At 41.1% G+C, this 25,372-nt stretch overlaps 3 non-coding genes and 1 pseudogene across 3 annotated transcripts; all 4 read right to left on the bottom strand.

The window, feature by feature from the left end:
• Positions 1 to 2: 2 nt before the first annotated feature.
• Positions 3 to 75, bottom strand: trnat-ugu. The gene has a single exon. It is a non-coding gene; the product is annotated as a tRNA-Thr (tRNA).
• Positions 76 to 7,574: 7,499 nt separating this feature from the next.
• LOC120554258 lies at positions 7,575 to 20,899 on the bottom strand (annotated as a pseudogene).
• Positions 20,900 to 23,164: 2,265 nt separating this feature from the next.
• On the bottom strand, positions 23,165 to 23,237 carry trnat-cgu. The gene has a single exon. It is a non-coding gene; the product is annotated as a tRNA-Thr (tRNA).
• A 309-nt stretch (positions 23,238 to 23,546) lies between these two features.
• On the bottom strand, positions 23,547 to 23,620 carry trnat-agu. The gene has a single exon. It is a non-coding gene; the product is annotated as a tRNA-Thr (tRNA).
• Positions 23,621 to 25,372: the final 1,752 nt, after the last annotated feature.

Raw genomic sequence — 25,372 nt, 5'->3', positions numbered from 1 at the left:
CCAGGCACTGCTGGGATTTGAACCCAGGATCTCCTGTTTACAAGACAGGCACTTTAACCACTAAGCTACAGCGCCTCCTACAGACTGACATATACTCATGCGAGCACATAATGAGCAAGTGAACAGGGATGTGAACAGTACAAGATGTGAAACAATTCAAACTCTTATTTGAAAGATTTTTGAGAAGGGAAATGGATTTAACACATTTGTTATTGCTGTTAAACAATTTTAGTGAGAAACTGATATGACAGGAGGTAGGTTACTGATTAGTAAGGCTCTGTTGAAAAAAGATATTAACTGTAATTTGAACGTGACCAAACTAATGTATTTTGTTATATGTAATGTCCGATCTACCTGTGTGATTTATACAGTGTATATATAAATATATCTGTATACACTACTGGTCAAAAGTTTTAGAACACCCCAATTTTTCTAGTTTTCTATAGAAATGTTAGCAGTTTAAGTCCAATAAATAGCTTGAAATGGTACAAAGTAGGGATGAGCGAGTACAGCATTATCTGTATCTGTATCTGTTTACCATATGAATTATCTGTATCTGTACTCGGACTGGGCGGAGCCTAACCCGGAAGTGGGCGGAGCCTAACCCGGAAGTGGGTCAGGTTGTCTTGAAATGGGCGGGGCTTTGACCGGTATGTTATTTTAAGCATGCAATTGATATGGGTTGATCAGAAATTGTTATATTTATTGCTGATTAGAAAACTATTTACATGACAGCATCAGCATTGAGTTTCAGATCAATGGTTTTGATCACGATAACAAACGAACTATATACAGAACAAGTTTTGCAACAATGAATACAACACATGCATTTGCAATTATGAAGTAAAATGTAATGAACAAGAGTTTTCATACTCAACATAACTTTCTTTTTTAATTAAATTTTTTTATGATCAGTGTGATTATTTATTTTTTTTGGTTCTTTTTTTTATTTTTTTATTTCCATACCACGTATGTGTGTGTGTGAGAGAGTAAGAGAGAGACAGAGAAAGAGAGGGGTAGAGAGTGTTTGTGTGTGTGTGTGTTTGTGTGTGTAGCTTAATTTGTAAAATTATTTATACCACAACTACCTTTATTTTTTTTTTATAAAATACAGCAAGAAAGTGTCAGACACTCGTGCGTGAAGTCAAAAAAACTGGTTAGAGCCAGCTGACAGTTTAAAAAAAAAAAAAAACTCCGATGACAGGCAGAGAGAGGGAGAGAGAGTGTGCATGTGTGTGTAGCGAATTAATTTGTAATATAATTTAATACCACTACTTCCTTTATTTTTTTATGAAATACAGCAAGAAAGTGTCAGACAAAAAAAAACTCCGCCAGCTGACGGTTTAAAAAAGAACAAAAATCTCCGACAGGCAGAGACACAACGTGAGTCACATTCTACCAAGCACCACGTCTGAACAAACCCCACGTTTACCAGAACTCTACTGGTTAATAAGTAAGTACTACAAACCGAAGTAAAAAACAGAGAGAGCGATCTGTTCTCTTCTCAGTGTTCAGTGTGTGAGTGAGCAGAGCGGGACACACAGCAACACAATAAATCTGTATGTGTGTAGGGGAGGGGCGCTGTGACTACTAGCCTATCACAGAACGCAGACACAGTCAGCTACCCAATGAGGATTTTTATTCAATCCGAGCACAGATATTGACTCGTATTACTCGTATAATACTCGTACTCGGCAAAAGTGCTTTATCCGTACCGGATACTCGTTTCAGCCGAGTATCCGGCTCAACTCTAGTACAAAGGTAAGTGGTGAACTGTCTGAGGTTAAAAAGTAAGGTTACCCAAAACTGAAAAATAATTTTACAAAAAGGCCTTTATCAGGGAACAAGAAATGGGTTAACAATGTAAAGCTGTTCTGCAGCAATGGAGGTTGATCAAGCTTTGAAAGTTGGTGCTACCAATTCCCACAGGTGTTCCAACTTGTCTGGATTACTTACAACCCCCTCTGTTTGTATTTGTAAGTATTGTTGGAACACACTGTGGTACCATACCCTCGTGAGCATTATTTGAACAGTATTGTACTCCAGAAAGTAGTGTGTTGCCATAAAAATGGCGGGAAAAAGGCAATTAACAATGGAAGAGAGACAGACCATCATAACACTTAAAGTGATGGTTCGGAGTAATTCACCCTAGGGTCCTTTGCACCATGACCTCGAGCCAAACACCCCCCCAGAAGCTTTTTTCACCTGGGTCGAACATTGGGAGAGTTAGCTAGAGTAGCGTTATCAGCTGAATAGCTTAGCGCAGGGGCTAATGGACCCACGTTTGTATCTTGTAAATTACCCCACTAATAGTGCCCGAAATGATACCAAATGTCTAAAAGTAGTACAAATAGGTTATGCTCTCATAAAACGATGGATTGGAAAGTTTGTAAGTACACCAGAAGTTTATGTAAATAACACTCTTCTGCTCTCTGCTGTTGTTGTTGCTGCTGTAAGATGAGTGCTTAGGGACATCTACAAATTACAACACCGAAAAGAGATGCAACAAAAATATTTATTAATTTAATTTGGGTGAATTACTCCGAACCATCACTTTAAGAATGTTGGTCTTTCCTACAGAGAAATTGCAAAGAAAGTCAAGGTGTCAGTGAGTACAGTAAACTGGGGGAAACTGACAGGAAGAGGTCTGGCAGACCCAAAGCCACAACAGAATCAGAAGACAAGTTTCTGAGAGTCAACAGCTTGGTGATAGGCGGCTCACAGGACAACAGCTTCAAGCACAAGAAGAAGAATATTTGATTTCCATTGTAGAAAGAATGCCACGAGTGTGTTCAGCTGTTATATCTGCCAAAGGGGGCTACTTTGATGAGTCAGCATTTTGGTTTATAAATTGATTCCATGATTTCTTTTCGAACTTAAATTGTTCATTTGTTCTATTCTTTCATTTCAGAGTACAATAAGACATTGAACTGCATGAATTTCAATAAAAAACTGGAAAAACTTGGGGTGTTCTAAAACTTTTGACCGGTAGTGTATATATATATATATATATATATAATATAAACATTAAGAGAATAAATAGTAATGCAAGTACTTTTTTATTTTTTACATTGTTTATTGAACAAGTTTTGCAAAGCACAAAAAAGACAAAAACGATAGAAAAACATGTACAGCATTGAAACAGCACAGGGTGAAGACAGGCAGCTAAAAACAATAAGCAATGAGACCAACGTTAAAATTAGATAAACAGACAGACTAACAAACAAGCAAGGGAAAAAAAAGGGATAAATAAATGAAACAGGAGTTTCAGGGAGCATGTATTGGAAAATGAACTCTGCATCTGGGATGCTGTATCTAGGCCTCTTCACCATGACCGGTGATACTATTCCCCTGCCCCCCTCCAGGCCAAATCCATCTGTCCTGATTTCAACCTCTGGGCCTTAGCAGATCCCAGGTAGTCATAGAAAGAGTCCCAAATCCTGTAGAATGTGAAGGGTTTGTCCTTTAAGGCCGTGGAAAAGGCTTTAAAAGGGATGATGTTTGTCACAGTACACAACCATTGATTTAGGGTTGGGGCTTTATCAGAGATCCACATGAGTAGAATACACTTCCTGGCACTGTGCAACAGACTATGCAACAGTTTTGTGTTATGAAGATCAGCAGGTAACTCATCAGGCACACCCAACACACAAGTCCTGGCTCCCAGACGTAAAGGGGCGCTTAAAGACCTTATCGAGCTGTTGAGCAATTGCGATCCAAAACTTCTGGATATGGGGGCAGCTCCACAAACAATGAAAAAGAGAGCCAACAGCAGATTGACATTTAATACAAAGATCTGATATGGCAGGATACATTCTGTGTTTGACCACAGGAAAAAATATAAAGACGATGTATAATCTTACATTGTCTCTCCCAGGCTAAATTAGAAGCTAAGACATTGGATGGCTTTAACTTTATCGGAGTTGTCCTCCTTGAAGCCACACAGTATCCCGTAAAGCCGTTTGGTAAAAAATTTAAGCTGTGAATTATCCACCAACAGAGACTCCACAGGAGAGATGGCAAGTCCCTCAGAGAACACTTTTAACTTGGACAGAAATTTAAGAAAGTCACCATTGGAGACACCAAACTTGTTTTTAACTTGCTGAAATGTGAGGACTGAGCCACCCCAAACCATGTCCCTTACCACCTTGATGCCTCTACGTCCCCAGTCAGCCAGACCAGCCCGAAGGCCAGGTGGGAAGTCTGGGTTATCATGAAAAGGGGTTAATAGCGAAAAACAATTATTGTACCCTGCTAACTTCCTGACCTGCCTCCAAATATTTAACATATTCCTTAAGACCCAACTGTCATTTATCAATGACGATACTTTTTCAGGGGAAATATATAAACAGGTTGCGCAGGGGGATTCCATCCAAAAAGGCTGATTCACAACTGAGCCAAGTAGAGTTGGAGTCCTGTATGAACCATTCCACGAAAAATGTAAACCCTTGTCTTGTCCTTCGGGTCAACGGGACCCGAAGGACAAAACAAGGGTCAAACTGTGCGGCCAGTTAGTACAATGAAAATGATGGAGCCGATAAGCTGCCACAGACTAAGAAAACTATCTTAGCCTGGGTCTTTTTTTGGATCGGACAATTGTGATTTGCCTAGTGCCATGGCTTCACTCTTATCTTTTTTTAATTTTATATCCAGAAAAGGAGCCATATCTATTAATTAACTCTATCAATTTAGGAATTTATTGTCTTGGGGAGTCGAGATAGATTAAAACGTCGTCGGCGTACAGAGAAATTTTGTGCTGTTGACCGTTTAAGGTGATTCCTGTTATGTTGACATCCTGTCTTATAACTGCAGCTAGAGGCTCCATAGCCAAGGCAAACAACAGTGGGCTCAAGGGGCAACCCTGTCTGGTGCCTCCTTCAGTACTGAAATTACTAGACCTGAGCCCATTAGTAATTATAGCAGATAGAGGTGAGGTATGTAAGATCTGGATCCATTTTACAAAATCATCCCCCAGACCAAATTTATGAAGTGTGGAGTAGAGGTAAGGTCATTACAGCCTGTCAAATGCCTTCCCCGCGTCAAGAGAAATAACCAAAGCCTCAGAGCTATACATTGCGGAGTGCTGAATAATATTGATCAGTATTCTTACATTATGAGAAGAATACCTCTTCCGAATGAACCCAGTCTGATCATTAGTGATGATATTAGGGAGGATTTTCTCCAAACGCAGGGCTAGGACTTTTGCTAACAGCTTCATATCTAAATTCAAAAATGATATGGGTCTATATGAAGAACATTCTTCCAGTGCTTTACCCTTTTTTGGTACTAAGGAGATATTTGCCTCCATAAGAGGAGGAGGGAGGGCTCCTGCCTCGAATGAGAATTAAAACATTTCAAACAATGGATCCACTAAAATGGCATTAAACTTTTTATAAAATTCTGCACAGAAACCATCGGGGCCTGGTGCTTTTTTTATTAGGAAGTAATTGAATACAACTCTTAATTTCACTCTGAATCAATGGTTTACATAAGTCTTCTCTTTGCTGAATTGTAATTTGTGGTAACTCCACTTTTGTAAAGAACTTGCGCATATCAAAATGTGACTGTTCGTTAAATTGCAAGGCATAAAGTTGCTTGAAGAATATTTTAAAAGTATCATTAATTTCTGCATTATTATAGCTAATAGTGATCTTCGAGTTTCTGATACCTGAAATGTTCTGGGTATGAGCCCTGTTACAAAGAAGATTGGCCAGATAGCGATTAGGTTTATTCACCAATTCGTAAATCCTTTGCCCGGCAAAGAACATTTTTCTGCTTTTTTGGTTAACAAGGACTCTAGCGCAGTTTTGACTGTTTGAATATCATTTCTCAGCTCTTCAGACAGGGAGGAGTTATATTCAGTCTGAAGTTCATGAAGATCCAGCTCCAATTTTCTCGGTTCTTTTCGATTGTTATTCTTTTGTCTAGCTGTATATGTGATAAAGTCCACGGATGTAAGCCTTTGTAGTATCTCATAATAGACCGGGGGACACGTCAGGGCTCTTATTTTCTTAAAAGAAGAAATTAAGTTCTTCTCTTAAAAATATGTCAAAATTAGGGTCATGATTTAAGAAAGGGCTGTATCTCCAAGGTCTGCTCTGAAAACCCACATTTAAATAGCTTAAACCTATAAAAGAAGGAGCATGGTCCGATATAATAATGTCCCTGATACAACAGAACTTTATATTATTTAGTCAAGTTTAACAAACAAAGTCGATTCTACTGCTAGTTTTATGTACAGTTGACTAATATGTGACTTCTTTATCAATAGGGTGCAACACATGCCAAGCATCGACAAGGCCAAGCTCGCTGCATGTGTCTGAAATAGCATTGGCTCTCTTAGACACTGGACTTTGCACTGGTGGAAGTCTATCAAATGCAGATGAAAAATAACATTTAAAAGTCTCCAGCTATTACAGTGTTGTGACCAATCCAGTCAGAAAATTTAGAAAAGACCTGTGAGATGAAGTCAGTGGACTGTACCTTGAGACAGTGGCAGGTGTTTGTAATGCAAGTACTTTTACTTTTAATACTTAAACTACATTTAAAATCAGGTACTTTTTACTTTTACTCAAGTAGGGTTGTCATTGTGGTACTTCTACTTTTACTAAAGTAAATATGTCTCTGGTTATTTGTACTTTTACCTAAGTACTGAGATTCAGCACTTATAGAGCTGGCTCAGGTTTCCCTTGCACAAGCTCTTAGTTATGTTGCTATCATTTTAGACTGCCGGGGGACTTCCTTTGACACACTGAGCTCCTCTCTTTCCATCTGAGTAAATTCATATCCCAGAAATGCTCGTTAGTAATTTAGCCCTGGGGAGCTTATTCCCCGGAGTCCTTGTTTTCTCGCCTTGCAGTTCTCCTTGGATTAGGGTGGCGCCTTGGTCCTGCTCGACGCCCTGCTATGACCTGCTGTGCCATAAACTACTACACCTACTATTTCTAGTCATAGTTCCATTATCTTTATTGTAACTATAATTGCCACTGTTCATCCAACCCCCAACCGGCACCGTCAGACACCTGCCTACCAAGAGCCTGGGTCTGTCCGAGGTTTCTGCCTGAAAGAAAGTTTCCTCACCACTTGAGGTTTGTGTCTAAAAGGAAGTTTTTCCTCGCCACTGCTGCACTAAATGCTTGCTCTTGGGGGAATTAATGGAATTGTTGGGTATTTGTAAATTATAGTTTGAGCTTTCAATCATTTCATTATGAATTACTATTTATACAACTGCATTAATAGTACAATATCCAAATATCATGAATTAATTTCCGAAAATCATCTTGGTGTTGCGCCATACCCTTCAGACCTCAATCCCCCCAAAAATGCACAGCTGCTTAAGTACTTCAGCCTTCCTTAAGTACAGCGGGCGGAGCCAACCACTAACGATCAAATCAGGATCACCTGAGTAGATCAAACAGGGAGAAGCAAAACAAGGGGGGAGCTTGTAATACTCACATGTTGGGTTCTCATGTGTTTCTGTAAATTTCCACTCTCTGCAAAAACTCTCTTACAGACTGAGCAGCTAAACGGTTTCTCTCCTGTATGAGATCTCGTGTGTCTCTTCAGATGTGCATTGGTGGCAAATCCTTTCCCACACTCAGAGCAGCTAAATGGTCTCTCCCCTTTGTGGATTGCTGTGTGTCTCTTTAAACTTCCACTATCCGTAAAAGCTTTCTTACAGAGTGAGCAGCTAAATGGTCTCTCTCCTGTGTGGATTCTCATGTGTCTGCTTAAACTTCCCCTCGCTTTAAAAGCTTTCTTACAGACTGAGCAGCTAAATGGTTTCACTCCTGTGTGGATTCTCATGTGTGCCTGTAAATATCCACTCTCTCTAAAAGCTTTCTTACAGACTGAGCAGCTAAATGGTTTCTCTCCTGTGTGGATTCTCATGTGTGTGTGTAAATTCCCACTCTTTGTAAAAGCTTTCTTACAGACTGAGCAGTTAAATGGTTTCTCTCCTGTATGAGAGCTCGTGTGTCTCTTCAGAAGTGCATTGGTGCCAAATCTTTTCCCACACTCAGAGCAGCTAAGTGCTTGCTCATCAGTAGTACATCTTGAATCACTAACAGGGAATCTATCATTATTCAGAGAGTTTAAACCTGACTGAGGTTCTCTGGTCTCCTTCCAATCAGCACTGTCATCAGTCTCAGGTTCAGAAGAGTCTCCAGTCTCATCATCAGTATCTGGTTGTAAATGTGTATCTGGATCTGATTTCATGGCTGGTTCTGGTCCTCCACAGTCCTCTCCATCAGCTTCTGTTTTTATCTCTTCAGTTTCTCTTTGATGAAGCTGTGAGAACATAGGTTTCTCTTCATCATCTTCACTCTTCACAGGGACCAGAGTGAATGTGAACTTGGTGACATCAGCCTCCTCCAGCCCTTGAAGCTGCTCTTCATCCTGACTGATCCGGAGTTCCTCCTGTTCCTCTTTAATGTGTGGGGGCTTTGTGTCCTCCTGGTCCAGACTGGAGCTCCACTCCCGCTGATGTTCTTCACCAACAATCACTTTCTGGACATCTGAAGGTAAAGCTGAAACACAAGGAGGAGAGCTATACTCAGTAAATGTAATACAACTTTCTTCTGCTACGTGGCATTGTTTTGTCATTGATTACATGCTGCTTTGCCACACCGTAATACAACAGAGACCTTATTTATTGATACGGATTGATTTCAATATTGATCGATCTAACAGCAAAGATTCTTTTGTACCTTAAAATAATGTTTCAAAAATTGTTTCAGTGGTTCATCAACTCGTAACAGGGTGAACATAAGACATAAGAATAATGGTAACAGTAATAGACAATTTCGCTTCCAACCTGTAGGGGGACCAAAGAGGAACAATGCTTTGGTGTTGCTTTAAGGTTAGCCTACTATAAAGGTGCTCGTTGACAAGTAGCTAATGCTAATGCTTGGTCTATAACATTAGCTTATTCTTGGTGGGTAACATAAGATTACGACATCGTTCAACACGCTCAGTTATTTTTAGTATGATTGTTTTGACCACAGTTCACAACTCTAGGCTAACCCACAAATTCATCAGTAACGTTAACTGTATAGATAGATGACTAATCTAATAGTAATTTAGCCAGCTAGCACACCCCTGTCTGTCTGCCTCACTCTCCCGGCGCTGCAAGGCTTCAGTCGGGATGAGAGCTGAGAACAGCCCCCGGGGACACTTCCACAGTCAGCCCCCAGCCAGCTAGCAGCCAGCCACTATCATTACAGCAATCCAAACCCGTTCAGCACGTAACTCCGGTGCTAAGGACGCTAACGGCAGTTTACTGAACCGTCGGGAAACCGACCCAGGCACCCGAGTCAGAACAGCTGCCATTCGTAACGTTACACCTGCGTTAGCGTTACCGGTGTTCGTGCCGAAAATCTCCTCCCTGCCGAATTTCCCCCTCTTACCCCCCTTCGCGTTTAGCCGTCTTTACAGTTAGCTAAATTTACCCGACCAAAGGGGGCTGAGGCACCAAAACAACTAATACTAACGGTAATTTAAATATTTAGTAGCATTGGCTCTGGACGGGAAGGATAAAGGCCGTTTTACAGTCGACGCAGCCAATGTGACGTCAAAATGACGTAGATCTCGCTGGCACGCCAGGGCTTAAAGTGCGCAAGCACCACTCTTTTTTTCAGGGGCGCGCGACAAAGCGGAAACAGGAACATGGACGAGTTCAAGTGCAAGCTTTCTGAGCAAGTGCACCTATACAGGCATCTCTACGATCCTTCCATGAAGGAGCACAGAGATACCCAGAGGTGCCAGAATTCATGACGAGAAAAGAGGATGCCATATGCCGGAAAATCTGGAAGAACCTCCGCGACCACTTTGTAAAGGCAAGAAAGAGCAGCTGCAAGAAGCGGTGCTGCAGGAGTACACAGACCTGCACCAATCCTGGAGGAACTTTTATGGTTGAACACTTTTGTGAAACACAGGTCCACAGAAACAAATGTTGAGGTAAGCAGAACATGTTCGTTTTCATTATTCTTGGTTCAATCAGCTGGTGTCTGTCTTTCCATCTGGTGTCTGTTGCGCTGGTTGTAATTAGATCAGCTAGTGTTAAATCTGCATTATTTTGCTCCTGTCGGAATTAGGGCTGAACGATTTTTGAAAATAATCTAATTGCGATTTTTTCCCCAAATATTGCGATTGCGATTCGATATTCGATTATTTTTTTAAGCTCTTTGTCTTCTGTATTATTCAACAAAGACAAACAATAAATCATTGTATAGTATGAACAACACACAATTACACACTAGACAGTTAAATAAGTAAAAACACACACACACATATACATATATATATACATATATATATACACACATATATATATACATATATATATATACACACATATATATATACACACTAATAAAACCGTTGAAACACCGCGGCCACGCTGCTGTGAAAGCTCCCCAAACCGTCATTTATCAGTCTGATTGTTACCCCTCTCAGTGGCAGCTCCTCCACCCATATCTTTATATCTTTATAACGGAGCTAACCGCTAACCGGAGCTAACCGCTAATCAGAGCTAGCTCGTTGCCAACCGAGCCTTCAGTTCTGCGTGCCTGTATCCATTAACTGCATGTATGGACTCGAGCCCAAACAAAACCCTTCATTTTATTAAAATGGCTGTAAAAGTTTTAAACTTCAACTCAGAATTGTTTGAATGACAGAGATCAGCTCAAGGTACAGTGTAGCGTTAGCGTGCTAAGTTGATGCTTTCTCTGCGTAGTGCAGACTGATTTGCTCTTGCGAGTCATCAAATCGAGACCAAATCGCAGCCTTTGCGATTAGGAAATCGCGTTTTAACATATCGCGATATTATCGCAAATGCAATTAATCGTTCAGCCCTAGTCGGAATTATTTTTCAAAAGCCTAAAGTTTGAATAGCCTAACATATAAATTAAGGTATGTTAAACCCGATTGTTGAATTTGACGTGGCCTATATATTAACTTTGTTTTTATATCAATCCAGATGTGCAGCCCAGCAGCCGAGGCTTCACAGCTGTGTGGCACAGCATCTCTGTGTGGTCCATAATTAGAAGCCTGCGCCACAGATTCCACCAAATCGATGAGGTCCTCCTCACCGTGCCCGTCGACCATAATACCACACCTCGCCATCCCAGTTTCCCCCATTGCCCATGCTGTTCCGACAGCGGTGGCATCCACATCATCTCTTTCTCTGCCTGTGCCCCAAGAAAGAGCAAGAGACAGATGGCACACGGCGACTCGGTGGTGGCTGCACATCTGACACAGCTCAAGGAGCACACGGAGAATATGTGGACTGACTTCAAGGAGTGTTTTCGGCTTGTGACGTCTCCTACAGGGGGGTTTGTTTAAAATCCTTGCGGATATGATGGAGAATGTCGATCCCCAGGTGCACGAGCGGCTGAAGCACAAACTGTACCAGACGATGTCTTAGCATACCCAGCAGCACCCACGAGGATGGTCACATTTTCTATTGCACATTTTAATTCACCTTATTGCTAATGTTAACCCTTTTTTAGTATTTATTTTAACACATTTTAGCCTTCTTTCTTTATATTTTCTACTTTGTGTGCATTTTAAAGTCATTATATTGTCCCGTAAGCCGTTCGAGGGACGCTAGTTAACACTACACTCTACAGCAGCTAACGTTAGCCTACCGTTAGCTAGCAGCTGGAATAAACACAGTTAAAATACTGACAGCTAAACGGTGTAAAAGTGTGTCTGTATTTCACTGGAGAGGATTGTAACACCAGACTGTAGCTGCCGTTGTCTGAAAAACACAGACTCAGCCTCGCTTCGCCAGCCTCGTAGTGCATTCAAAGTTATTGTAAAATACCCTTTTCCCCATCCAGTGGTTGTTTTTGGAAGTTAAAATTAAGTGTTTTTTACTGGTCAAAAGTTTTAGAACACCCCAATTATTTTAGTTTTTTATTGAAATTTTAGCAGTTCAGGTCCAATGAATAGCTTGAAATGGTACAAAGGTAAGTGGTGAACTGCCTGAGGTTTAAAAAAAAAGTAAGGTTACCCAAAACTGAAAAGTAATGTACATTTCAGTATTTTACAAAAAGGCCTTTTTAAGGGAACAAGAAATGGGTTAACAATGTAAAGCTGTTCTGTAGCAATGGAGGTTGATCAAGCTTTGAAAGTTGGTGCTACCAATTCCCACAGGTGTTCCAACTTGTCTGGATCACTTCCAACCCCCTCTGTTTGTATAAAAGTATTGTTGGAACACACTGTGGTACCATACCCTCGTGAGCATTATTTGAACAGTATTGTACTGCAGAAAGTAGTGCGTTGCCATAAAAATGGCGGGAAAAAGGCAATTAACAATGGAAGAGAGACAGACCATCATAACACTTAAAGGGGTGATAGAATGCAAAACCGATTTGTCATAGTTGAATGAGGACAGTTCGGTGGGTAAATAGGACATACATAGAAGCTCAAAATCCCATTGACACCCCTTTACTATGAAAATCTCATATTTTGAAACTGCCGCTGAAAACGGGCGAATCCCAACAAAGCTGGAAGTTGACGTCAACCTCCCAAAAACCGGAACCTTTGTCAGCCCATGGGTGTATTAAGAGAACGGTCACGCCCCAACATTTACATAGGCTACACAACTGACCTGAGATCAGGTAGTCTTCTGAATCTAGCTAGGTCACACAGATCTCTGTTATTCCATTACAAAATTCACTTCTGAAACTTTTTTATGCGAGAAATCAACCATATAAAGCTCAAATATGGGCCGCTTTACGAAAATGGATGGCTATTTGCAAATTTTCTCCGACTGTGTGTCGGAGTTTAGTGCCGGTGTTGGTGCTGCCTGGGTTGCTACATCGCCGCCCTGACCGCAGTGTCAGCGAGCTTGTTACGCCCGCAATCTTTGACCGCAGCCCGCAGGTTCCAGTTAATCTTATAATGGGTATGTGTGTTGAGTTATTTAAACAAACAATCGGGGAAATAAACGCCTCTTGTCCGTGAGTCTCATTGATAGAGCCGCGGTGAGATGGAGTCCATCAATGAGAGCTAGCTAGCCTCCTCCTAACTCTGACATTCACAAAAATACATTCAATTGAAATCCGAAATCGGACAAGTGTTAGCTAAGCTTTGTAAGACCTTGAGGAACCTATAATATTCATGCCGTGACGAAATTCAAACTGTAAATATACTTTAGTTATGCGAAAGTGAGCAAGCTGCGATATTTCCCCATTGTAATGAATGGGACATATAGCAAGCAGCTGCTTTCCTACAAAGACGCCTCGCGTTCATAAAAATGCCTTAAAACAAATCAACAAACGGTACCGGGCTTTATAAGACATTGGGGAATGATGTTGTATAAGTGGCGTGACGAAATTCAAACTAAATATAATTTAGTTATGACGAAAGTGTAGCTAGCTAGCTGCGGTATTTCCCCATTGTAATGAATGGGACATATAGCAAGCAGCTGCTCGTCCTACAAAGACGCCTTGCGTTCATAAAAATGCCTTAAAATCAAATCGGACACAACGGTTAGCTTTATAAGACATTGGGGAATGATGTTATATAAGTGGCGTGACGAAATTCAAACCGTAAATATATTAGTTATGCTGGCAGCTGGCCGCGGAGCCCCGTATGCAGTATCCACAAAGGGTGACTTTGCCCTGGGTATGGAGCCCAGCAGGCTGTCGCTTTCTCGTCAGACTGTGTGGAGCTCCTTAAGTCCGACACGTCTTACCAAATTTGCAATTAGCCATCAATTTTTGTAAAACGGCCCATATTTCAGCTTTATATAGTTGATTTCTCGCTTAAAAAAGTCTCAGAAGTGAATTTGGTAATGAAACATTGCAGTGTCTGGAATATGAGATTCTGTCGCTTCTCTAATGTATGTGTATTGGGGATTCGCTCAACCAATCAGCGCGCGTCTCTAATGTCTGCGTATGGCAAGTCGCTCAACCAATCAGCGCGCAGCTCATCTAAATATTCATGACCATACCATATTTGGAAGAAAAGCTCTTGTTACAAATAGGGCCAAAACACAGGGATGCATAAGGGCCAGTAAAATATCAACCAGGCCATTTTCAGCCCAACCAATGTTACATACCCCATTAGGAGACCATAAGGAACAGTGTGAAATACCCTATATAATCATTCTATCACCCCTTTAAGAATGTTGGTCTATCCTACAGAGAAATTGCGAAGAAAGTCAAGGTGTCAGTGAGTACAGTATTCTTCACCATCAAAAGGCACTTAGAAACTGACAGGAAGAGGTCTGGCAGACCCAAAGTCACAACAGAATCAGAAGAAAAGTTTCTGAGAGTCAACAGCTTGCATGATAGGTGGCTCACAGGACAACAGCTTCAAGCACAGCTTAATAGTGGTCGTAATAAGCAAGTCTCAGTTTCAACTGTAAAGAGAAGACTTGGAGCTGCACGTTTGATAGGTCGAGTTGCAGCAAGAAAGCCATTGCTAAGACGTCAGAAAAGAAAAAGAGGATTGCCTGGGCCAAGAAACACTGCCAATGGACTACTGAAGACTGGAAGAAGGTGCTATGGACTGATGAATCAAAATTTTAAATCTTCAGTTCATCACTCAGGATTTTTGTACGCTGTCGAGTAGGCGAAAGGATGGTTCCTCAGTGTGTAACATCAACTGTCAAACATGGAGGAGGAAGCATGATGGTCTGGGGCTGTTTTGCTGGTTTCAGGGTCGGTGATTTGTACAGAGTGAAAGGCACCCTGAACCAAAACGGCTATTACAGCATTTTGCAGCCGACAGACGAGACGAGACTAAATATGTTCGTCAACGACTTTTTTTTCCATGACGAAGACGAGACGATGACGAGACTGCGCCGATGTACAAAAACGCTGACTAAGAATAAATTAACATGCATGATTGTTGATGAAAAAAGACAAGACTAAAATGTTCTGCATAAAATAAAAACTAAGATAAAATCTCTCTTTATTTGCGTCTACAATCGTCTCTACTTTTCCATCATGAGATAGAATATGCAGCTATTAGTAGGGTTGGGTACCGAGACCCGGTGCTAATACGGCACCGACCGGTGCCTTAACGACCGTCCTCTACCGGACCAGATAGCAACGCGGATTTCGGTGCCACTTAAATGCCTGCGCTTCTCTCTGATGCTCATTATTACAGGACGCTAGTTAACACTATACTTGGCAGCAGGTAACGTTAGCCTACCGTTAGCTAGCAGCTGGAGTAAACACGGTTAAAATGCTGACAGCTAAACGTTTGTCTGTATTTCACTGTAGAGGATTCCAACACCGGGACGTACGACAGCCTGCAGCTGCCGTTGTCTGAAAAACAACACGTTGCGTTCACTTCAAACTTGCCTCGCCAGCCTCGTGCTGCGTTCAATGTTATTGTAAAATACCATTTTCCTATTCAGTAGTTGTTTTTGTCGTTTAACAGGAATTTACAAGTGAAATAAGGAAGAGGCTCGATATGTATAAAACTTTATATAATTTATTTTTACATAACTATTTGACTGAAATGGTTATCAGAAATAATTTGTTAAAAAAAAAGACTAAAATGTTTTGACTAAAACTTGACTAAGATATATTGAGTTCTCTTTTGACTAAAACTAGATTAAAATGACGAGACTTTTAGTCGACTAAAACTTGACTAACAAAAAAAGATATGTGATTGACTATAACAAACTAACACGGACATTTCGCACAAGACTAAGACTAAGTTAAAAATAGGTGACAAAATTAACACTACATGCACTACCCTCTGGTATGCGCCTAGTTGGACAGGGGTTCATCCTACAGCAAGATAATGACCCAAAACATGGCCAGCACAGTCACCAGACTTAAACCCCATTGAGCTGGTTTGGGATGAACTGGACAGAAAAGTGAAACCAAAGCAACCTACAAGTGCCACGAGTGTGTTCAGCTGTTATATCTGCCAAAGGGCGCTACTTTGATGAGTCAAAAATGTATAATATATTTTGGTTTATAAATTGATTCCATGATTTATTTTTTAACTTAAATTGTTCATTTGTTCTATTCTTTCATTTCAGATTACAATAAGACATTGAACTGCATGAATTTCAATAAAAACCTGGAAAATGGGGGTGTTCTAAAACTTTTGACTGACAGTATATATATATGGGGCCTAAAGTGTGCCAAGAAAACATCCCCCACACCATTACACCACCACCACCAGCCTGCACAGTGGTAACAAGGCATGACGAATCCATGTTATCATTCTGTTTGCGCCAAATTCTGACTCTACAACAGAAATTGAGACTCATCAGACCAGGCAACATTTTTCCAGTCTTCAACTGTCCAATTTTGGTGAGCTTGTGCAAATTGTAGCCTCATTTTCCTATTTTTAGTGGAGATGAGTGGTACCCGGTGGGGTCTTCTGCTGGTGAAGCCCATCCGCCTCAAGGTTGTTCGTGTTGTGGCTTCACAAATGCTTTGCTGCATACCTCGGTAGCAACGAGTGGTTATTTGAGTCAAAGTTGATCTTCTATCAGCTGGAATCAGTCTGCCTATTCTCCTCTGACCTCTAGCATCAACAAGGCATTTTCGGCCCCCAGGACTGCAGCATACTGGATGTTTTTTCTTTTTCACACCATTCTTTGTAAACCCTAGAAATGGTTGTGTGAAAATCCCAGTAACTGGGCAGATTGGGAAATACTCAAACCAGCCCGTCTGGCACCAACAACCATGCCACGCTCAAAGTTGCTTAGATCACCTTTCTTCCCCATTCTGACATGCTAGACCTGGACCACACCCCTAAATGCATTGAAGCAGCTGCCATGTGATTGGTTGAGTAGATAATTGCATTAAGAAGAAATCTTACAGGTGTTCCTAATAATCCTTTAGAGGGTGGGTGTGTGTGTACACACCACACATATACATATACACATATATATATATATATATATATATATATATATATATATATATATATATATATACATATGATATGTATATACACACAAATACACACAAACAAGGCATATATATATATATATCTTGTTTGTTTGTATATTTGTATTCTGAATGAATGAATAAAAACCAAACCAAAAAAAAAAAAAAACATGTCAGACGCCTCATCAATACGGGCTTAAGTTAGGACGTCACTTCCTTGTTTACTGACTGACAGTCCCGGGCTTCCACTTCACTCAAATCCAGTCGTCAACACCAGTCAAGGCCACTTCTGTTCTCCTTGCTTGGTAAGTTTAACGTTATTCCTTAGATCAGCGTTTTTTTTAAAGTTGAGCCGCGCCTCCCCTGGGGGGTGCCAAAGAGCTACAGAGGAGGTGCGACACAAAGAAATAATAACTCTGTATGCAGCTCTATTGATATCAGTCTACATGCTAGAGCGTAAATAGCGAGGGGCTAAGATAGGGCTGGGCGATAAAACGATAACGATATGTATCGCGATAGACACGTAATCAATATCAATAGAAAATGCGTTCGATAAAACGTTCGATAACTTGTTTTTCTTCTTCGGAAGAAACCAGAAGTTGCGAAGCAAGTTTGGTTGCATGAACAAAGGCACTCACTCTCTGGTAACCTAGCAACGTAGGGAGTGACACTCTAACAGCCAATCATGTAACAGTATCAAGTTTGGTTCGCCACATCGCTGTCTCGTGTTGGATTCTACAATAACAGAACCGGCGGCGTGGAGCGATAAGTGGAAAGTGAGTGCCGCAGCGAGCGAGGAAATTGTTGATAAAACAGGAAAAGTCAGTATGGCAGTTTTGGGGATTTTATAAGTCTGACCGTCGTCCCCACCAACACTACCGCAAACTTGTTTTACCACCTTAGCCGCGCTCACACTTTGGAGCACAGCCGTATTCGCCAGCAACGTCCAACAACATCTGCAGCTGCTACACCGCACAAGCAGCAGACCGCCATGGAGAGGTACTCTGCATCAGCGCCTTACTAAACGCTACAAAGAAATAACGGAGGCAGACGTGCTGAGCACTGTCCAGAAGCCAGGTTACCAACCTAGCACTAAACCTGCAGAAAATTGTTCTTCTCAGGTTTCAGGTTTCTCTATGTTTATATTTAACACTTTGCACCATTTTATTACACCTTATTAAGCAATTCTTACTTATTCTTTCTTCACTGTGATTTTAGACTTATGTTTACGTTTTAATTATTTGAGTGATTTCCATGGTTGTGTTGACATTTCTGCTTTTATAACTGAGGGGATTATAATCAGAGGAAGGTTAAGTTTAAAATAAAAATGTTTAAATTTAATATATTTTTCTCCTGGTCCTTATTTTAAATAGGTCATAAAAAATATCAATAATTATCGATATCGACCGATATGAAACACTTATATCGTGATACAGTTTTCAGCCATATCGCCCAGCCCTAGGCTAAGAGAAGAGACAGGCTGGAGACAAAGTCATATATATATATATATATATCCAGAAGGAATGGGTCATGGAATGCAACATTAAACCATATCGATATAAACGACATCGCTTCGTTCGAGGGGAGGCAGCGGATGCGAGGACGTTAGGTGCACCGGTGCGACCTAGGAAAAATCTTAGTCGCACCCTTACAAATTTTGGTTGCATTCTAGAGCCCTGGTCTATTTGCTGGATTGTTCCGAGGTAACCGTCGGTAGCTAACGTTAGCAGATCAGCCTGTTGACAGCAACGGTAGTGTTCATATTTATACACAATGAGACATAACGCAAACTTGCTAAAAAAGGAACTACACGCTGTTTTCAGGTAACGTTACTGTTGACGTTCAAACAGGCCTGTGTGTGTTTTGAGAAATATCTTTATACTGCAAGGCTATATTTATTAGATTTTTTATTTGCTATTTATACATTATTTTTTTATTGCCATTACCTGTTTTCATACATACAGAAATTGTGTTTGCTAAATCTATCAAATTTTTTTGTTGGATGTTGGATGTGAAAAGAAGGAAATGGTTCTTCCATAACATTGCACTTTAGAGGTGCGTGAATTTCCCACATCAGGAGTAATTTATATAGTTCTATTTTATAGCAATCGCTTATCTATTCAAAAAATTTTCTATGTTCAATGCAAAATGTAAAATTTTCCATTAAAGAAAAGATAGAAAATAAATATTTTTGTGTGCTGTAAAGTAGTTAGATTTTTTTTTTTTATTAAATCGGTATTGGCTGGCCTAAGTCAATGAAAAATCTGAATTGGCCTAGAAAATTGTAAACGGTGCATTTCTACAATGCGCCCATCGGTTTGAATTATGTTTGTATGTATATGTATATATTTGATTTGCTCCCACGATCACTTAACTGCCAGGGTTGCAACTTACAGAATATAGGCTACAGCAACGAAAGTTTATGGAATGCACAAGTGTAATTATGGTCAGATCTTGTGCCTGACTGATGAGGCAGTGATATTGGTAAGTCTCGCAATTTACGCATGGCTATTTTTTGCCAGCTTTCCTTCCTGAGTTAGGGAGCAGCGGCTGTATTGCTTTCTGCCTGTTAAACCGTGTCTGTGTTCTTCATATTTCTGTAGGATTATCGTTTGCTCTTCTTATGTAAAATATGCGGCTCTGGTAGACTTATTCATGTTTTCGATTGGTTATATGGTGCAAACACCGCCTCTTTTATGTGGACGCGCACGTCGCCAGTTTGGGAAACCCTGGGTTTGACTGAACTAGTTGTTAACGACCGTCGTGACACAGCTTATGCGGGACCGCGGTTGTTAGGTTTGGTGAATTCGGGTAACGGCCATACAATCCAGGACATGCTGATCTTGATTCATAGTACAGGCCTCAGGAGTTTGTGCAACAGCCACTGTTTGCCAAACAACAATACACAGCCACTTTGTCTCTCTTCTTTTTCTCCTCCGTGGAATAAAGCTCCAGTCGGGTCCGCTGAGATCTATAAACAATGCTACGGAAAACAGTAGGCCTTATTGTCAAAATATAAAGTTTACTTATAGCACTAGTAGACTGGTACATTGCTGATTAAATATATAACTATTGACCTCGACAAAACAAATAGTTATTGTGTGTTTTGAGCTCTGTCTCGATCATCACAACATTTTTCCCCACACTGGATGCTTAGACAGAGTACTCCCCTTTCCATGGATGTTTAATCACATTAGATATGATAGCATTTCAGTGTTGACAAAAAAAGACAGAGGAGGGAGGCCGTGCCTGTATGAGGCTGTAATACAGTACATTTACACGGATTTGACGGCATTCTGCAGTCTGCTCATTCTTGATAACAGACCGTTGATAAGACTAACAGACAGTAGCTATGCATAGCAGAGGGTCGCCATGGACGAAGTGTCGTTAATTTATCAACTGTGGAGAAAAGTGGAGCACCTCCTGTCCTCCAATTCAGGCGTTGACAGCATATCTTACTAATTAATGTACTTTTTCAGTTATGACTGACTTTCAAACTAGATATTAATAGAAGTTGCACGGCATTATAAACCAGAGCAAGCTCATACGACAATGAATTTCACGAAACTCTTAACTCTCTTAACACTTAACGTTAAGTAAGAACAAATATAAGAAGAATATAGAACATTGTAAACGTCTCCCACCTCTCCGCTGGCCAGCTGACAGTTTCCTCTCGGAGTCCATGTTGAAGTGTCTCTCCTCAACTTCTCCCCGAGCTGCATTTGAGGAAAAACACGGAGCTCACAACATATCCGATAACACACGTTAGCAGGAGCTAGCTGCGGCTAACGTTAGCTTAGCGCGCGGACTCCCTGCAACAACAGCAGTAAACGCGTTTCCGGTCGGAGAAAGAAAACAGACCTGCTCTTTGTAGCTCCGTTTCAGGTTTTAAAAACTCATGCAGCAGTTTGGCATGTTTCTCTCTGGAAGGACACCAAACACTGGCGCCTTTTACCCCGCCGTCCTCAACACGAGCTAAAATGCAAACAATGGGACGGAGGTCGTAGCATCTTCCGGGACCCGGAAACACAAACACAACTTCCGCTACACTCCTCTGCCCTTCAGAATAAAACCGCGTTTCAAGAGTCGATTTTACCCACTGTCCTTTAATAAGATGAGATAAGATCAGTGGTTGAATGTAACTTAGTACTACATTTGCTCATGTACTGTGCTTTTAAGGTATTATCGTACTTTATAATCTAATGAATTGTACTTTTTGACTTGGATTGACTGCACAGACCACGTCCTAGGCAAAGTCCCGCTGTACCTAAGCTCACTGGTCACAATAGCCCTAACCACCTGCAACCTCCGCTCAAGCAGTTACATCTCCTTAGTCACCCCAAAGGTGCACACTTCCTTTGGCCACCACTCCTTCCGGTTCTCAGCTGCAAATGACTGGAACGAGCTACAAAAAACCCCTCAAAATCAAAACCCTTATCCCACTAACTACCTTCAAAACACGCCTGACCAAGCTCCTGTCCGATCATTGCACGTGCTAACTGTTCTCCATCATTCACGCACTGTTTTTACACACCCTATCCCCTGTCTCAGTCATGCCCCATTGCATATTTGTACAAATCTGTTTACGCGTTTTTGCACTTTGCATCTGCCCTGGCATGCAAAATTGTATTTCCCCCCACCATTGTTGCATTATCTATTACTCATATACCTACCTCACTATTTAGACCACTACCTGCACTAATTGTATATTGACTCTTTACCACATTTCAGCATTTAGATAGCGCCGTTTATTCATGAATATTGTGCTATGTTTGATCAGCATCACTATCTAGTCCACACTTTGCACAAACTGTACATTGACTCTCTACTTCATCACAGCATTTTATTATTCATACAAAGTATTGTGTTTTCTGTTTCTACCTCACTACCTAGACAAATATTTGCACTAACGGTATATTGACTCTTTACTATATTCTGCATTTAGACAAACTGACTGTTCATATTCACCGTGTTTATTATTATTATTACTACTGACCCTCATCATTAACTAGATTATATCTTGCACTATCTGTATATTGACTTCACTACTTTTCAGCATTCATATAGACTATCTATTTATACTGCGTTATAACCACAATTTAATTTTATATAAACTTTTTATTGTTTTTGAATCGGAGGGATGTTAATTGCTATTATTCTGAAATAAAGGCTTATTCTGTACAGAACACATGTTGCGTGGCTGGTAATGACGTTTAGAAATCATTGAGACTAAGTCAGTTCAGATTACAGATCATCTACAGTCTGTTCATTAAGATCAGCAACAGATCACATGTAGAGCATTTTGACAGCCACTCTGTCATAATAAAAACAACTGGAGACTGTGTACCAGCTGATATATGGGTCTGATAACATTTCATTTAAGCGGGATAGGACCTAACAAGATGTGAGTTTTTCTTTGCCTTCCTGTTCAGCCTGAAGGCTGCTGGAATTGGCTGGAAACTATCCGATTTTACCCCAGCTTTTTGTCACCGCCGCCTGCTGCTGCCGCCTGCTCTCGTCAACTTTACAGGTGAGGCGCAGTCCCTCTCAAACGGGTCAAATCTCTCCGCCTCATCCTGGGTCTTCCCCGAGGCTTTCTCCCAGCTGGACGTGCCTGGAACACCTCCTTGGGGAGGCGCCCAGGGGGCATCCTTACTAGATTCCCAAACCACCTCAACGGGCTCCTTTCGATGCAAAGGATCAGCGGCTGTTGGGTGTAGTTTAAGGTGCATGTGACGCTGACTGAGGTCAGAGGTAAAATAAACTTGAACTTTGGCTAAGGCATTTAAGGGGCTGGCTGACCGACGGGGTTGTTGTGTTTTTAGCGGTTCCTACCATAATTCGAAGTCGAAAAAGTGTGTCTGTCAGTTGGGTACAGAGCTCCGCGTGAGCACAGGCTTTTATGACTGTCAATATAGCCAGTATCTTACGTTAGCTACTCGGCTGTGCTGTGAAGTAATGTCTGGCTATGTGAGACAAGCGCCTAGCAACATTGTTGTGGATGCTGCGGTCTCAGCCTGGCAACCTCCGTCAACTTTGAGTCTGGGGAGGAGGGGGCAGGGGAGACGACTCTCTCCAATATTTTGAATTTGTATAGCGATAACTATTTTAAACACTAGCTGTCAGTATTACATTAGGCACCTTTAATATCCTAATGTTACATATAACTGTTGGGCTCTGGGAAATTTAATTATGTTTGTTGTCAATAAACAGGTCACTGTATGTAAATGCTTATAACAACATTGAGTTGAGGTGATCAACTGATAATCAGAGTTGAGGTGATCTACAGGCACTGCTGGGATTTGAACCCAGGATCTCCTGTTTACGAGACAGGCGCTTTAACCTCTAAGCTACAGCACCTCCTACAGGTTAAACAAACGGTTTGCTCATTTTGTGGGGGCTGAATGTGGCCCAGGTGTACACCAGGACCGTGTGACATCACTGTTGGGTGTGGTTTAAGGTGCATGTGATGCTGACTGAGGTCAGTGGTGAAATAAACTTAAACTTTAACTCTGTGTTAATGTAGTGTTTCTGTGTAAATGTAATAAGGCAGGGAAAACAGTATGCCTTTGCAATCCTTTTTTACCTTTTTCATTTGCTACCATTGTAGCATGGGGATTGGGTGCACATGCTGATGGGATGCTAACAGAGGTAATCTCTGCAACAACAAGGTGCTGCTGGGATTCGAACCCAGGATCTCCTGTTTACTAGACAGGCACTTTAACCAACTAAGCCACAGCACCTCCTTGAGAGCTTCTGTAATGTTAAGTCTTAATTTCTCTATTACCTTATATAAGCTGTATAATATACAGTATACTGACTGATAAATTCTTCCATTTACCATACCTGATATGTTGCTGAGGTTTGCACTGTTAAAGTCCCCAAGAACAATGAGCAGGGAGTTGTAGTGTAAAGTTTTTATCTGATGTGTGGTTTTTCTTTCATGTATTATCCATTACTGCATGGTTTATATATTTTCATGACTTTATAGGTATTTACTTTTAAACCATACAATATTTACTCTGTTTTCTATATGATATTATAATATATCAGTTATAGGAAATCAATTATAAGTGCTCTATTATTTTAAAAGGCAATCGTAGCTCCTTCTGCCTCCGTAGCACTGAGGCTACGCGGCCCCCCCCTCTCTCGTGCTGCTCAGCCCTATGCAGCACCTGGCAGAGGGCCAACTTCAATAGCTTCAGGCAGTCTTTTCTGGACCAGTACAGACTCAGCAGTAAAAGAAGCAGAATCAGCAGAAAGAATTACTGAGTCAACAAGAAGTGCAGTCCCTGCCTTTGCATGCTCAGCTATGAAAAAAAAAAAAACACCCTGAGTTTTCTTTGTCTCGCTGACACTCTCACAGACTGCTTGCACTCTGTTAGACTGTCTCCTTCTACTTGCAAGAGACTAAAAGAAAATAACATAGATAACTCCAGAGTGTCAGACATCTTAATTTCCAGCTTCATCACCGAACACCAAAGAGATTTTCCACAACAGAGTCTGGATGTTAGAATGTGACATCATTCTCAAAAACCTCTTTTGAATTACTAGTAGGTACGAAATTAAGGATATGTAGCAGCCCGAACAATATTACAGTAGATATAGCAATGCATAATATAGGGTTTATTCAGTCAAGTGAAGAGGGGGAGAAAGGGAGGAGGAAACGTGCTGTTCTGTGTTTCAGCCGCTAGGTGGAGGCAGAACTCCACTGATGGACTAACAGGATGCAGGAGTGAAAACCAGACACACCACTGAGAAAGATTTCTGAGTGAAGATCATACCCCTGATGTTTAAAGAGACACTGTTTGGTCATTTTTTTTACATCCTTTCATTACACATTTGTACAGCCCCTGTTGTCATCTGTTGTATATTTACATTTCTTCTTTGACATGTTTTCTCGTGGTGACATCAATCTCCAGTAGTATTCAGAGGAAAGGAACAGTAGCTGTATGGGTTGACTGAAGTTTGCCTGTTTTTAATGCTGAATGTTTCAATTGACCGACAATCCTGCACAAACTGTAAGCTACAGATCTTCCACTTTAAGAACAGGTGTATTTTAACATGTTTCTTTTAGGGCTGCAAGATTGATCTAATCGCAATCGTGATGTAACTCTGTGCGATTACATAACCGCATAAATTGTGCAATTTGGGTAAAGTCTCCACGCTGTTAACAGCCTTCACTTTACTGACAGTATTAACAACACATGAAGCCACCGTTCTCACTGTTCACCGTGGAACTCCCTTCACGTCGCCTTTGCCGTCTCTTTTCCTCTCGCACAGCCGCTCTGAGGCCGCTCACAGTCTCTCAACGGGGCCATTCTCCTTCTCACTGATGCCTGATGTACTGTATGGTTCCCATGGTTGTATAAGTTGTTACCTAGTAACAACGTCCACAAAATGTATAAATATATTGTGTTTAGGCAGTAGCGCGTGTGTTGTGTACGGGAACGTGAGTATCAGAAGTGTAGAGGGTTTTAGATCACAACAGAGGT

The sequence above is a fragment of the Perca fluviatilis genome, chromosome 24, assembly GCF_010015445.1.
Source record: "Perca fluviatilis chromosome 24, GENO_Pfluv_1.0, whole genome shotgun sequence".
NCBI lineage: Eukaryota > Metazoa > Chordata > Actinopteri > Perciformes > Percidae > Perca > Perca fluviatilis.
The sequence above is the reverse complement of the archived record's forward strand: the minus strand, read 5'-3'. Positions and strand labels throughout refer to the sequence as shown.